Here is a 14,744-nt window from a genome sequence, read left to right on the forward strand (position 1 = left end):
GAGTTCCTTAAGTTAAAGGAATCTCTCAGAGTCATATGCCTCAAGAACTTTGTACTTACTGGGTCTCTCCTCTTTAATACACAGTTGCCTCAGATAAAGGCTGTCTGCTGGAGTACAAACTCTAATGCTTTCTTCCCCTATCTAACAAGATTTTCATACTGCTTTCTCGTATCAGGAACCTAGAGATTTTCTGATACTACAAAGTATGAGACTGCTTTTAACCAATGGTCTAGCCTGAAAAACATAACTGCTGCCTCCAAACTCTGCAATCCTGTAGCAGAAAGGGAGGCAGGCAGGTGAATTAAGTTCCCACTGGGCGTGCCTGGTTTCAAGTTCACAACGTCCGGGTCAATTGGAAGCAGACTAGGATGTGCCTGTGTACACACAAAACTTCCTCTGTCTAGACAAAGCCAGAGGTGGTAGTTTCACCAACCAACTAAATCTTAGGGAGTTCTCTGTGCCCAAGATCTGCTCATTAATAAGCTCCAAAGTGTCTTTTGCCTTCTTCAATAATGGTACATCAAACTTATGGCAAGCATTTTGTGGTTCTGGGAAGAAACCGTCTATCGGGCAACACCTTCCTGCTAATCGGGAATGAGGTGGTTTGCCTAAACAATCAATACAACATAATAAGGTTCATCGAAACTAGAGGACACATATCTGGAGATACCACTCCCACTGGAGTTTTCTCCTGAATCTTAAAATCCAAGGGTCAAGATACTGCAAGGCCCCCAGACTGGTAAGAAGAAGGAGCAGGAGGAAAAATGGGAACTCCTTGAAATGGTAGGTCTTTGGATAGAACCACAATAGAGGGAGCAGATTGAAGCCTCAACTATTTCAGCAATAAGTGAGGTGCCCCATGACACAAAAGCTGACCAAACCCAGAAGTAGTAGTAACCTGCCAAGCATAAGCCTGAATAGGAGCTGAACTAGCAAGCTGGCCAAACCCGGGGCAAATATACAAAGTTTGCCTCCCAGGGGAAACAAAAGTCTCCTCTGAGACACCCTGAGGCAAAGCCACCTCCTCTTTAGGGTGTGGATCATCTTTCAACCTGAAAACTTTGACTTGTTTGGAGGCTGTGTCCACCATGACCTAATTACCAAATACCTTCACTGCATAATCTATTGCTGTTGGTCAGAGGTGGTCTCAGAGTGACTTATTTGGCAAATATTCTGAAGAACCCAAAATATTTGCAAATTCTTTCACCCACATGAAAAGGAGAGAGTTATGCATACTCTTAAGCCTACTGCAAATGGGTCCTTGTTCTTAGTCATATGAATCATTGCATAAAAAAGTGAAAATTTCAGATGTTACAAAATACTAATAGTACATGTAGTGGATAACAAAATCAGAAATGAATTACTTTACTTAAAACTTGATGTCGAGGCTTTCAAAATAAGAGCACTCAGAAAAGGAAGTACATTGCAGGACAACAAACATACAAGATTGTGGCTAGGTGGCAACCATATGTCTATGATGCATTGTCTCCAGTATTAATATTAGTTCTCAGTGATAATGTCACTTCTTGGCAGACTATTTCTTCCTCATTGGAGGTGCTTTGAAGGGTTTAATAGAGGATGAACCCATGAGACTCCCTTATAATATTCAAGTTATGCTTTACAAGTTGATACAAAGGCCCTGGATTAGGGAAGACCTTTCTTTGGTATTTTATGTTGTATAGGATTCCCCGTGCTAACCTTATACAGGAAAATCATAAGGTACAGCATCCTAACCTCAAAAATTTAAAAAAAAAAAAAAAAAAAAAAGTTGGTATAAAAATTAAAAAAAATATGTTAAAAAAAATAACTTCTGGAGACAAGGATTTGTAACTACACTCCCAAACCAAAGGAAAGTTTCCTCCCCCTCTCATGAGACATTTGGTTTCAAAGGCAAGGAAAATCATCATAGATTTCTTATTTAAATAAAAAAAATGTATCAATGTTATCTCTTTATAAAACATTCAAAGTGCTTCCTTCTAGAAAAAATATGACAGATTCGGAGGTAATTTGTATTTTTCCTAACAATACAAACCTTTAGCTATTTATTAGGAGTATTACTTTAGGTGAAGCTGAGAGGACGAGCCATTAAAACTTAGTGAGGGTTACCTACCCATCCCGCTAGTTAGCGAGAGGGGGGGTAGGGGTTAGCTCGCTACACCTCCCGCTCACACACCTGTGACTGAGCTCACTTTGCTTGGAGGTAAGACATCAAGGGGAACAGTGTCGGCAGGTAAGTTTGTATAAACAGCTAAAGGATTGTATCGTTAGGAAAAATACATATTTGTCATTTGTTCCATAACCTACGTTATTTATCAGGGGGGACTCACCCATTAGGAGGGTGGACGTCCCTCCCAATCTGGCTTTTGGCTTTACCTGAGGGCTTCTTTTCTTGAATAGGTTAGTACCAAAAATAAGGAGTCCCTAACACCTCGCTAAACCTTGCTTCGCAAGGTCTGCGACCTACGCAAGCTGTGTGTTGAGATAAGCAGTGCAACTATCAAGGTAAAAGTCATACAGTCTTTGTAAGAAAAACTTTTGTAACCAAGATTTTCCCAACACCACCTCGCCAGGGTATGGGGATGCAACAGTATTGACACAAGACTGGGTATACAAGGGAGCATGGTTTACCTGCAGTGGTTGATGTCATCTTGTGCAGAGAACCCAGGCTACTGCTTTTCCCATGAGAGGGGAGGATGAAGTAAAGAAAAAGAGCCAGTCATTCCTTTTCTTTCACGCAAGCTAAAACCGGGAAACAGTGACCTCAACCTTCTGCTACTTATCCAATAAAAGCTTGAGGTATTCAACCAGCTGTTGTGCAGCCACCACAGGACCGATAGAGATCGTATCCAGCTCCCATTACCTGCAAGACATGTCTTGCAGGTAATGGGCTGTGAAAGTTATCTGGCACTTTCACACCCTTGCTTGTAGAACTTGCATCAAAGAGTAATCTCTTTTGAAGGCCAGGGTCGATATGTTGGAAAATCTGGATTCAGAGCGTAATTGAAGACTGAATCCATGCATAGATGGCATTTTTGGTGATCCTCCTCTTGTCTCTCCCGGTGCCGACGATAAGCGAAGGCACCCGGAGGTGGGCTGCTGCTGTTCTCTTGAGGTAGAGCCTCAAACTCCTTCCTGGGCACAGTAACAGATGATCTAGATTATCAGTTACAGTGCGATGACTAGTTATCCAGGAGTCAAATCTAGGATCTGTCACCCCTGGATTCTGAGTCTTGGCAACAAACTTAGAGACGAAGCTGAACGTTACCTCTCCCCATCCCCTTGAATGTACGATGTTGTATGAGAGACCATGAAGTTCACCAACCCGTTTGGTCGTGGTCAAAGCGAGTAGGAACACTGTCTTTCAAGACAGGTGGAGATCTGTTGCGCCTGGTGTAGTGGTTCGTAGGAAGGCCTCTTTAGATACCGGAGAACTCAAATCATGTTCCGAAGGGGAGGTCTCACTTCTGACTGAGGACAGGTAAGTTTGTAAGTCTGCATGAGTAAGGAAAGATCTAGCAATGAGATGTCCCCTCCTTTCAGTTTGAAGGCAAGGCTCAAGGCTGAGTGATGACCTTTCACTGCCTAAACTGAAAGGAGTCTTTCCTCCAGCATAACCCGAGGAATTCTGCTATTAGTGGAATAGTGGCATCAAGTGGAGAGATACCCTTTCCATGACAACAACCACAGAAGACATTCTACTTTGCCTGGTAGACTGCTGCTGAGGATTTCCGCAGATATCCAGACATCCTCTTCTCTACTTGTTGCAAAAATCCTCTCTGAGTGAGGTGCTGGGTAGTCTAATCCTCTTTGAGTTAGGTGGTGCTGGGTAGTCTCTAGGCGTGCAGTCGTAGCGAAGCTACAGCTTTGTGGTAGATGTCAATGTGCAGTTGTCTGAGTAGATCGTGTCGTGGAGGGAGTTCTCTGGGAGGCTCGTCAAGAGCAGCAGAAGGTCTGGAAACCATTCTGCACGATGCCATAGCAGAGCTACGAGAGTCCTTGAGAGGTTGACACAGATGTTCTGGCCTTGTTGAGTACCCTTCTCATCAAACGGAATGGGGGAAGGCATAAAGATCGTTATTGTCCACACCGTTGTTGGAATGCATCTTGCCAGAGAGCCTTGGGGTCTTGGACTGGGGAGCAGTGGAAGCCTTAAGTTCAGGGGTGTTAAAAAACCCCACAAAGTCAGGACTATGTAGGCAACTAGATGATCCAAAGACCATTCGGTACACATTATCTGAGATGCTATGCTCAGATTATCGGCGAGCACATTCCTCTAGCCTGAAATGAAGCAGTACCGAACAGACTTCAGCCCATCTGTCTTTCCACTGCTAGATCGGATAGAGGCTGCGAACAAGTTCCTCTTTGCTTGTTGATGCGAACCACTACTGTGGTGGTGTTGCTCATCACCACCACTGAGTGGCCCGCCAGGAACTGATGGGACTGCTGAAGGACCTGATCGACAGCCTCCATCTCCATGAGATTTATATGAAGATACTTTTCGGACTCTGGCTAGAGGCCTGAGGTCGTGTGGTGCAGCACGTTGGTCTGCCACCCACCACTTGAGGTCCGTCCATTCCTCTGGTCCCATGAGGATCAAATGTCCGGGGAATCGACGGCCTGATTGCAATCGGACTCAAGCCACCACTGGAGAGATTGAATCTTGAGGCGGCCGTTGTAAACTAGGCGGGCCATGGATGATAGATGTCCGAGGAGACATAGCCACTTCTGAGCTGGGAGTTCTCGTCTTGAGAAAAAGTCTTGCGACCTTTTTCAGCCTCGTTATCCTGTCTTTTGATGGGAAGGTTTTATGGAGATTGGTGTCTCAAATCATTCCTAGGTATACCAGTCTTCTGAATGGGAAGCAGGGAAGACTCCTTGAGATTTACCATGCTCACCAGATCTTGGGAAAACCTCAGAAGTTTGTATCGGTGCTGAAGAGGGGTTGCCACCTAGTCTGCTAGGATCAGCCAGTTCGTCCTGATAACGGAGGAGACAGATGCCGATCCTGTGAGCCCAGGATGATACTAGGGTGAATACTCTGGTGAAGACTTGGGGTGCTGTGGAAAGACCGAAGGACAGTGCCCCGAACTGGTATTTCCTGTTGTCTAGACTGAACCTCCGATACTTCCTTGAAGACGGATGATTTAGGATCTGGAAATATGCGTCCTTTAGGTCCAGCGTGCACATAAAGACCTGTGGTCTTATTGCTTGTCCAACCTTCTCCAACATGGTGTGGACATTGGCCTAAAGAGACAGCGCCTTTGCAGATCCCTTTGCATAGGAGCTCGATGACGCTGGGGTCTTGACCCATGGAAGGAGAGACGAGTGAATGGGACGCGATACCCTGCATAAGGACTCTTCCCTGGGAGAGAACTCGTTCTGGAGAACGTTGACAATTGTCAAGGGCTGGTTATCGTGGCCACTGTGCAGTTGGAGAGTGCTCGGGAGTAGTCACCTGTCATAAAGCTGCTGATGGCGATTGCCAATCGTTTTAGTGGATCGGCGTCATAGCGAACCGTGAGCAGCGAGGAGAAGTGGCGTTTACCTTCCCATCTACTGGGGAATGACGGGCAGAGGGTGACTAGGGAGTGTGAGCAGCCAACTGCCAGTGAACTGCGAGCTATCAGTGATCAGCGAATTGGCAAACTGTGATACGGAGGCTGTCTGCTCAGTCGGCAAGCAGTGATCTACCGTTGATCGGTGGGTTAACTCAACTATCAGCAAATTGGCGATCGAAGAGCCAAAGGTGAATGGCAAACCGCTAGATAAGTGTGCGAGCAAGTAAGCATTGTTGAATGACGAAAGGTCATGTGCCGACGGGTCATTAAAGGATGAGCGACCAGGTGGTTGCAACTAGCTGGAGAGTCCCAAACCGGAGTTCGTTGATGCGCAGGTGATGAGGAGAATTGGTCTGACGAAGGCCGTAAGGCTGGAAAACGACAAGACCGAGGAGAGTCTGAGGTCACAAGCGAAAGGTGATCAACTAGATCCCTATTGGTGATCGGAGATCGAATAGCTGGAGATTGACGATTGGTGAAAGCACAAGCAGACAATTGCCGATCGACAGGGTGATCAGCAATTGGCAATCGTTGAGCTTGCAACCATTGAGCTGTCAAGGTAACCTGGCAACCGTTGAGCTGGCAAGGTAGGCTGGTGATCAATGAGCTCGCGATTGGCGTGCTGACGATTGGAGCGCCACACAAAATAGGCAAGCTGGCGGATGATCGGATAAGCTGAGGAACAGCAATATGGTTCAATGATCGAGTAGTTGGTGATCAGCAAGCCAGATTGGCAATCAGTGCTCGGAGCTCTGAGAGGATGCTCGGAATGCTGGCAATCGATAAACAGATGGTTAGAGTAAGGTTCTACGATAGGAGTGTTGAGCTTACGATCGGTGAATGGAGATTGGTAAGCTGGCGGTCGGAGCGTTAGCGATTGGCGAGCTAGCGATTGGTGAGATAGCAATAGCAAACTATCGGGGATTGGCGATTGGTGAGCTAGCGACCAGCAAGCTGACAATTGACTATCGGCGAGCTGGAGACCAGCGATCAGCGAGACTGGAGGTCAACGATCACAGAAAGACGAACTAGCAATCAGGGATCGGCGAGCTAGCGATCAGCAGGCTGACGATTGGCTATCGGCGAGCTGGGGATCAGGGATCAGTGATCAGCAAGACTGGAGGTCAACAATCAGAGAAAGACGAGCTAGTAATCGGCGTTCTGTGGTCGGCATGCTGGCAACCAGCTCGCTGGCAGTCGGCGAACTAACGATCAGCAACTTGACAATTAGCGCGCTGGTGATCAGCGATCGGCGAAAATGGAGAAAGACGAGCTGCAATAGGTCGGAACAGCTGGTCAGCAAACAGCTGGACAGTGATCTTTAGACAAATGTGCCCTTTGGAAGGGCAAGCGAGACCACAACCGTGCATCATTAACCGGGGTTTGTTGACAAGCGAGCGAGTCCGCAGAACCAGGCGAAGGTCAGGAACGGAGGGGTCAAAGACCACAGTGACAAACCCCCGAAGGAGTAGGATGATCAGCATGCTGATCAGCAGTAGCAGGCCTCCAAAGAAGAATCCCTATGAGTGGCCTCTCTCGCGAATGAGAGAGGTGATCACTCGCAGGAGAGACTTGCCTCGGACTTTGCTCTGCCTCCAACAGAAGAGTTGACTCGGCAAGAGGGGGAGCGTAGTCTAAGGCGAAGAAACAGCAACAGCAATTGGCGTTGATGTGAAAAGATGAAGATGATGAAGGCAAGTTTTCCCTCGGAAGGGTGGACAACCCAACACATGGGGAGGATAACTCTCCCTCGGAAGGGAAAGTAATCCAACACCTGGAGGCGGACCTCCGGGCAGCGCTCTTTGCTTCCCATCAAAGAGCAACAAAAACTCTCTCAGGAGGAGAACCTAGTCCTATGTTTGTGTAGCATTTTGATGATAAAAAATATTTTGATATGTGATCTGTGAAATGAGAAAATTTAGATAATCTCTCACTGTATCTGTTAAATAAAAGTTAAAAACTGAAAAATAACAAATTTGGAGATAATTTGTACTTTTCCTAGCATACAAACCTGGAGCTATTTATAGGGGTTATTACTTTCGGTGAAGCCGAAAGACTAGCTAAGATAATTTTAGTGAGGGATAAATACCCCATTCCACAAGTTAGCGAGCGGGTGGGGGGGATGGGGTAGACCGGCTACCCCACTCACGGGTGGGGGGGATGGGGTAGACCGGCTACCCCACTCACTCACACCAGTCGGCTGAATATCCACTTATGCTTTTTGGCAGGACTTCTTGGGGGACAGGGTGGCAGGCTAATTTATATAAATAGCTCCAGGTTTGTATGCTAGGAAAAATACAAATTATCTCCAAATTTGATATTTGTTCGGCTCAAATACAAACCCTTCGCTATTTATAGGGGTAACTTGCTCTTAGGAGGGAGGAAGTCCTACTAACTGGCCTTGGCTATGACCCGGGGTTCTCTATTTCGATTTATGATCGAATTAGTAGGAACCCTACCCTATCCTCGCTAAAATAAAATGTCACTACAAGATAACGCACTGATAGCCGCCTGCAGAAATTTGTGTGAGAGAGACTAGTGGCCAATGCCTCAAGAGGTATTGGGGACATAAAGTATTATGTAAAATACTCAGGATGCACAAGGGAAATGAGTCTTACCTGCAGAGAGGTGAGGTTAGCTATGCTGTGGTCTTGCTGTGCTGTTTTCCCCAATGGGGGAGAAGGTGAAAGGAAGAAAGGAGCCTGACATTCTTTCGCATTCACCCCAGACTAACCCGGGTAACCTCAGCCCTCATCCCTCTGCTACTTGTCCATCAAGGAGCTTGAGGCATTCAGACCACTTGTTCGGCCTTCACAGGACCAATGGAAAAGGTTTCCATGTTCCTGAGGGTTATGTCTTGCAGGTAATGGGGACGAAGGTTGTCTTACACTTCCACACGCCCGTTTGCAGTACCTGCGCCACAGATAAGTTTTCTTGAACACCAGGAATGTTGTAATGCCCCTAACGTCATGAGCTTTTGGTCAATTGGACGGAGGAGGGTCTGGATTGAGAGCATTCTCAATCACTTTCCTGATCTAAGAGAAAATCGTATTTCTCGTGACCCTCCTCTTGACCTTCCCCGTGCTAACGAAAAGCGCTTACACATGGGGGGTGTGCTGCTGCTTTTCCTATTTAGTAACACCTCAGACTCCTTACTGGACATAACAGTTGGTCTGCATGTTTAGTTACAGACCGAAGACTATCAGGAATGGACCGAACCTGGAGTCCAGCACACCCAGATTTTGAGTCTTGGCAATAAATTCAGGGACGTAGCTGAGGATTACTTCTCCCCATCTCCTGGAGTGGGAGGCGTCAGCAGCTAGACCATGTAGTTCACCGACTCTCTTGACCGAAAGCAACACGAGCAGGAACACCATCTTCCACGTGAGCTGGCCATCGAAAGCCTGGCGTAATGGTTCGTAATGGGGGCCCTTCAGAGACCGAAGAACCCAAACCACGTTCCAAGGAAGAAGTCTAAGCTCTGACTGGGGACAAGTAAGCTCGTAACTACGTATGAGCAAAGAAAGTTCCAACGAAGAGGAAATATCAACTCCTTTCAGTCTAAAGGCGAGACTCGAGGCTGAGCGGTGGCCTTTGACAGCTGAGACCGAGAGAAGCATTTCTTCCCGTAGGTGTACAAGGAACTCCGCTATTGTTGGAACAGTGGTATCGAGGGGAGAGATTGGAACAGTGGCATCGAGGGGAGAGATTGGAAGTGGCATTGAGGGTAGAGATACCCCCCCCCCCCCACGAAACCAACCACAGAAAACTGACCACTTTGCCTGGTAGACTGCCTCTGTGGATCTTGAGGGGTCCAACCATTCTTTTCACAACTGGTTGCAAAAAGCCTCTCTGTGTGAGGAGGTGCTGGACAGTCTCCAGGCGTGAAGCCAAAGCGAAGCTACGGTTCTGCGGAAGATGTTGGCACAAGGTTGTGTGAGTATATCATGCCGTGGAGGGAGTTCCCTTGGAATCTCTGAGGAGTTCCAGAAGGTCCAGAACCCATTCTGCATCATGCCATAGTAACTATAAGAGTAACTTACAAGTTATTGCTTGCTCGTACTGGGTTGAGGACTTTTCTCATCAGACAGAACGGGGAGACACGTAAGCGTCCAGGTTTATCCAATGTTGTTAAAAAGCATCTTGCCAAAAAGCTCAGGGATCCAGGACTGGTGAGCAGTATAACGGGAGCCTGAAACTCAGGGCCGTTGCAAACAGATCCACAGTCAGGGAAACCCCACAAAGTCAGGAATTTATTGTCTATCAGAGGATTCAAAGACCACTGTGCCAACTATCTGAGTCGCTCTGCTCAGCTTGTCTGCTAGCACATTCCGCTTGCCAAGAATGAAGCAAGCCGATAGGGTCACCGAGTTGTCTTCTGCCCATCTGAGTATCTCTACTGCTAGATAGCACAGCTGTTGCAAAAAGGTATGGCCCTGCTTGTTCAGATAAGCTACTACCGTAGTGTCGCTCATCAACACCACAGAGTGCCCCACAAGGACCTGGTGAAACTGTTTGAGGGCCAGGAAGGCTGTCCTCATCTTTAAAAGATTTATGTGCTGGTACCTTTCTGATTCAGACCATTGGCTGGAGATGTAATGGTGCAGCACGTGGGTCCCCCACCCTTCTTTTGATGCTGCCGAAAAGAGCATCAACTCTGGGGGAGAGACAAGAAGATCGACCCCTTTGCAAAAGTTTGGATTCGCCAGCCACCATCTGAGATCCGATCGTTCCTCTAGACCTATGCAGACTACATGATACCTGTAATTGCTGGACTGATTCCACTGGGATTTCAGATGCCCCTGGAGAGATCTCATCCTGAGGTGACTGTTGGGAACCAGTCGGGTCAGAGAAGAGAGGTGACCGAGAAGGCGAAGCCAACTCTGCGCTGGGGACTCTTCCTGCCTGAGGAAGATCTGTGCTATCTACCTCAGCCTCTGCATTCTTCCGTCGGATGGGAAAGCTTTGTGCCTTAAGAGTGTATGTGCATGCCTACAGTAGGTATACCAGTTCTAAAGAGGGAATCAGATGAGACTTCTCGAGGTTTACCACTATCCCCACATTCTGGCAAAACCTTTGAAGCTTGTCTCGGTGGTGGAGAAGGACCACCTCCGAGTTTGCCAGAATCAGCCAGTCGTTCAAATATCTTAAGAGACGGATGCAGACTCTGTGAACCCAAGATGACACTAAGGCGAACACTCTCGTGAAGACCTAGGGTGCTGTGGAAAGACTGAAACAAAGCACCTGGAACTGGTAATGCTTTTGGTTCAGCATGAATCTTAAGATACTTCCTGGAAGATGGATGGATTGGGATCTGGAAGTATGTGTCTTTCAGATCTAGAGTGCACATGAAGTCCTGCGGTCTTATCGCTTTTCTGACAATGTCGGCCATCTCCATTCTCAACGGGATCTATTCGACAAACCTGTTCAGAGCCGAGAGGTCGATGACTAGTCTCCAGCCTTCAGACGCCTTTCTCACAAAAAAGAGTCGACTGGAAAAGCCTGGGGACCCATCAAGGACCTTTTGGAGAGCGACCTTTTCCAACATGGTCTGGACTTCTGCCCTGAGGGCACACTCCTGTGCAAATCCCTTCACATAGGAGGAGTTTGATGGAAGCGACACTTGAGTCAGTAGAGGGCGAGAATGTGAACAGGACACTATACCCTGAACGAATCACCTCGACAGTCCAGGGCTCGGCCCCAGGGTGAAGCCACCTCTGCCAGCGGCTTTGCAGGCATCCCCCCACAGGTGGACAAATGGGAGGACTGCTTGTTCTAACGGGATCGGCCTCGGACGAATACCCTCTTTCCTTTTCCTCCACGAAATAACTTTTTATCACGAAGGGTTTGCTTAGACCTCCTCTGACCCTCTTGTTTTGGGTCTTTAGCCCTCTTTGTCTGCAGTTTCAGAGGTGGTTTACGTTGTGGCTGAGAATTGTAATGCCTGGCTGTTAAGACCCTTTGGATGAGGGAGTCCTGGCTGCACTTCCTCCACCTCTCTGCCACCCGCTCAACATTCTCGGGGTTGAACAGGGAATTACCTTTGAAATGTGCATTCCTGAGTCTCGCCACCTCGGCCTGAGGGAGTTGCCTATGGAATCTTCCTAAGATGGCATCCCTCTTCTTCAGGTTGGCTTCGGCCCAAAGGTTCACCACCTGATGGGAGAGTAACTCGATGGCCAGAGTACCAGACTGTAGGAGTCTCCATAGACTTCCTAGAGGACTCCCGAGACATATCTTTAGATCAAATCAGTTGTCCTAAAGACCCCAACCAGATGTCGAGCCACGAAATCGCCTGCATGGCGTATTTCACCACCACCTGGCTGAGGATCTCAGAGGGCGAGAATGAGATTGGAAGTTCCGTAATCTTCTCGAAGGGCGTGGCCCTCGAAAGTGTCTCTTTGGAATGATGAAGAGGCAAGGTACGGAGACTCCCCGAGGATTTCATAGTACCTCCTCTGAAACAAATACGCAGGAGGAAGAAGCTTGGAGGATGAGTTGGAGTGGAGAGGTGGTGGTGGCCCCAGTTGCCTGGAACATTGCCTTCTGTTTGGTACTCTTCAACCCCTTTGACCAGGGTAGAGCTGCACTAGCACTCAGGGGTTTCCGAGTACTGTAAAACTGCTCAAGAACAGTTTCCTTTCGATCCAGAGGAGACTACCAATGGATCTGGCAGCCCACTGATGGATCGAATGCAGGCTAAGACCTGCCAGAAGGCATGCTGTGATTCCTACCTCCCATCGTCGTCCACGGGATCGCTTTGCCCTTCCACATCCGAACTCTCACCCATAGAAGCCCAGAGTGGGTCGAAGTCATCATCGGGATAGACTGGAGACAGGAAAACTGCTGTGGACGTGCTTGCTTCCGGCTGCCTAGGAGGCAGCGAAGGGGGAAGACTAGCCGAGGATTTAGGGATGGTAAATAAATTCTTAGGCTCCCTGCCCTGCCCTACTGGTCTACGAGAGGGATGGTAATCCGCCTTGGGAGGGATGGTAATCCACCTTCGGAGGGAGCATGTCATGCCCAGTCACAGGTCGTACCTCCTTAAGCACTATCTCGACTGGAGAGCGATGAAAGAAGTCCCTGTAGTAGGTTACCCTGTCTTCCTTGGGAGGAGGAGGACGGATCCTTTTCCTCTTCCCCTTAGGTCAGGCCTGCAGGAACTTGAACTGCTAGGGGCTACCTTGGAGTTCTTGCACACTATTTTCCCAAGGTCTCTTGCGAGAGGAGAAGGGTTTCTCCCTACCAGGGGGAACCGTAGGAACGGAATCCTACGAACTCCTAGGGTAGGCAGGAGGGGAAGCCCAGGAACGAGAGGCGGCAACAAAGGAATCCTCGGAGTGCCTCCTAAGGACTGGGAGAGGGGAGTGACCCTATTCACAGCTTGATGCATTACACTGAATAATGCTCGAAGCCATGGTGGGTCAGGGGCTCCCGAAGAACTGAGGGGGAGGTCCTTAGGAATACACAGATCATTGGGCTTAAGAACCTCGGAAGGTTTCTTAGCCCTCTTGCCAATAGGAGGCTTTCTAGCAGGCAAGATCGAGACACTGGAGGTGAGGGTACGCCTCAATGGACAACATGAAGGTACCGCAGGTCTGGACCTTGGAACCAGGACATGTCCGCATACCGGGGCTGCAAACACACACACACCTGTAACAAAAGAAAAAGAAAAAGCGAATTAATAGTCAAGGCAAGTCAAGTTACGGGAGAGAGACGCCAAAAGTGGTTATTCAACCGATTGGTGCGAGTGAGCAGGGTAGCTGGTCTACCCAATCCCCCACCCGCTAACTAGCAGATGGAGGTAGTTATCCCTCACTAAAATTGTCTTGGCTAGTCTTTCAGCTTCACCAAAAGTAATAACCCCTATAAATAGCGAAGGGTTTGTATTTGTGCTGGAACAACTAATAATTATATTCCTACATGCAAAACAAACCCTCGACCTTTAACTGGAGTTTAACATCGTTGAAGCTGAAATGGTCCTTATACTTTTAACAAGGTAAGCATCGTTGATTAGCGGGTGGTTGGTAAGATCTCCCCACTTGACAGGCAAAGCAACCCTTTTATTGACTTCAGCCACAGCTAATTAAAGACGTACACTACTGTGCTTACTGACTTGGTTGTTAGAATTACTAATTGCTTTCCTTTTTCTCTTTTCAGCGTGATTGTGGTTATTTGTGATGTCTGCCCCTAAACCAGACATGCGGCTTTGCCCCGGCAAAGACTGTAGCAATTGTTGTCGCTATATGGGCAAGCCAGAGGGGGACCCACATGTACTTTGAGGGCAGGCCTGTTTCCAGTCATACCCTTGTGAGGAGTGTAGAGAGTGGACTCCTGTGCAGTGGATGGAATTTGTGAAGATGAGGAAGTAGTCAAAAAGGGATTCAATGGTATCAAGAAGGCATGCCCAAGCTGATGCTGAAGAAGCTATTTAGCTCCTTTTTCCCTTCTTCAGGAATCAAGCCGGCAGTTTCCCCTGCGATTTTACCCGAGGCTCCATCCCCTTGGGAAACCCGTCGGGAAGGGAGACTGCCCTCTACCCTCCGAGAGTGGTTCCAAGAAGGCGGTTGTATGGTCATCTCCTTTTGGAGGCAATGCACCCCTCCCACTCTCAACCATCTTCCCCTGCTGTAAATACTGTTGAAAACATGACAAGAATTTAGATCTTTCTACGTTGCGGTCTTCGTGCCGTCAGGAGAGAAGCTTCTGGAGACAATTACATCTGCTAGAGGCCAGGTGTCTTCTGTAGCTGCTCTCCTATCGGTTCCCTCTGCTGAAGAGGTGTCTGACGAGGCCCGAGCTGACAATACCCATCCTGGGCATCCAAATCTCTTCCACTGGGAGGAAGACCACTCCTGGCATTCATCACAGGTGTTATCCTGGTCACAAAAAACATCCTCGGCAGGCTAGACACAATGAATGGGGGTCGGTTTTAGTGGAGGACATGAAGATCCCGCAGGTGTGTCCTTCAAGCCCCGGACAGGTCTGCATGATGGACGGCAAGAAGCAACAAGCCCACCCGTAAAGAAAAAGAAAAAAAAGAATGTCAAAATGGTAAGTCACAGATAATTGGAGAGGCGAAGAGCGGTAACGACCAGCCGCTAGTTAGCGGGCAGGATGTTATATACCTCGCTTTAAAGACTTATGGCTAGTCTTCCAGCTTTACCAAAAGTATAATCCCTATAA

At 48.0% G+C, this 14,744-nt stretch overlaps 1 protein-coding gene across 2 annotated transcripts in view; it reads right to left on the minus strand.

The window, feature by feature from the left end:
* LOC137634264 (actin-binding protein IPP) overlaps positions 1-14,744 on the minus strand; it is a 107,794-nt gene that overhangs the window by 59,635 nt on the left and 33,415 nt on the right. The window lies entirely within an intron of this gene.

The sequence above is a fragment of the Palaemon carinicauda genome, chromosome 44, assembly GCF_036898095.1.
Source record: "Palaemon carinicauda isolate YSFRI2023 chromosome 44, ASM3689809v2, whole genome shotgun sequence".
In the NCBI taxonomy this organism is placed as follows: domain Eukaryota; kingdom Metazoa; phylum Arthropoda; class Malacostraca; order Decapoda; family Palaemonidae; genus Palaemon; species Palaemon carinicauda.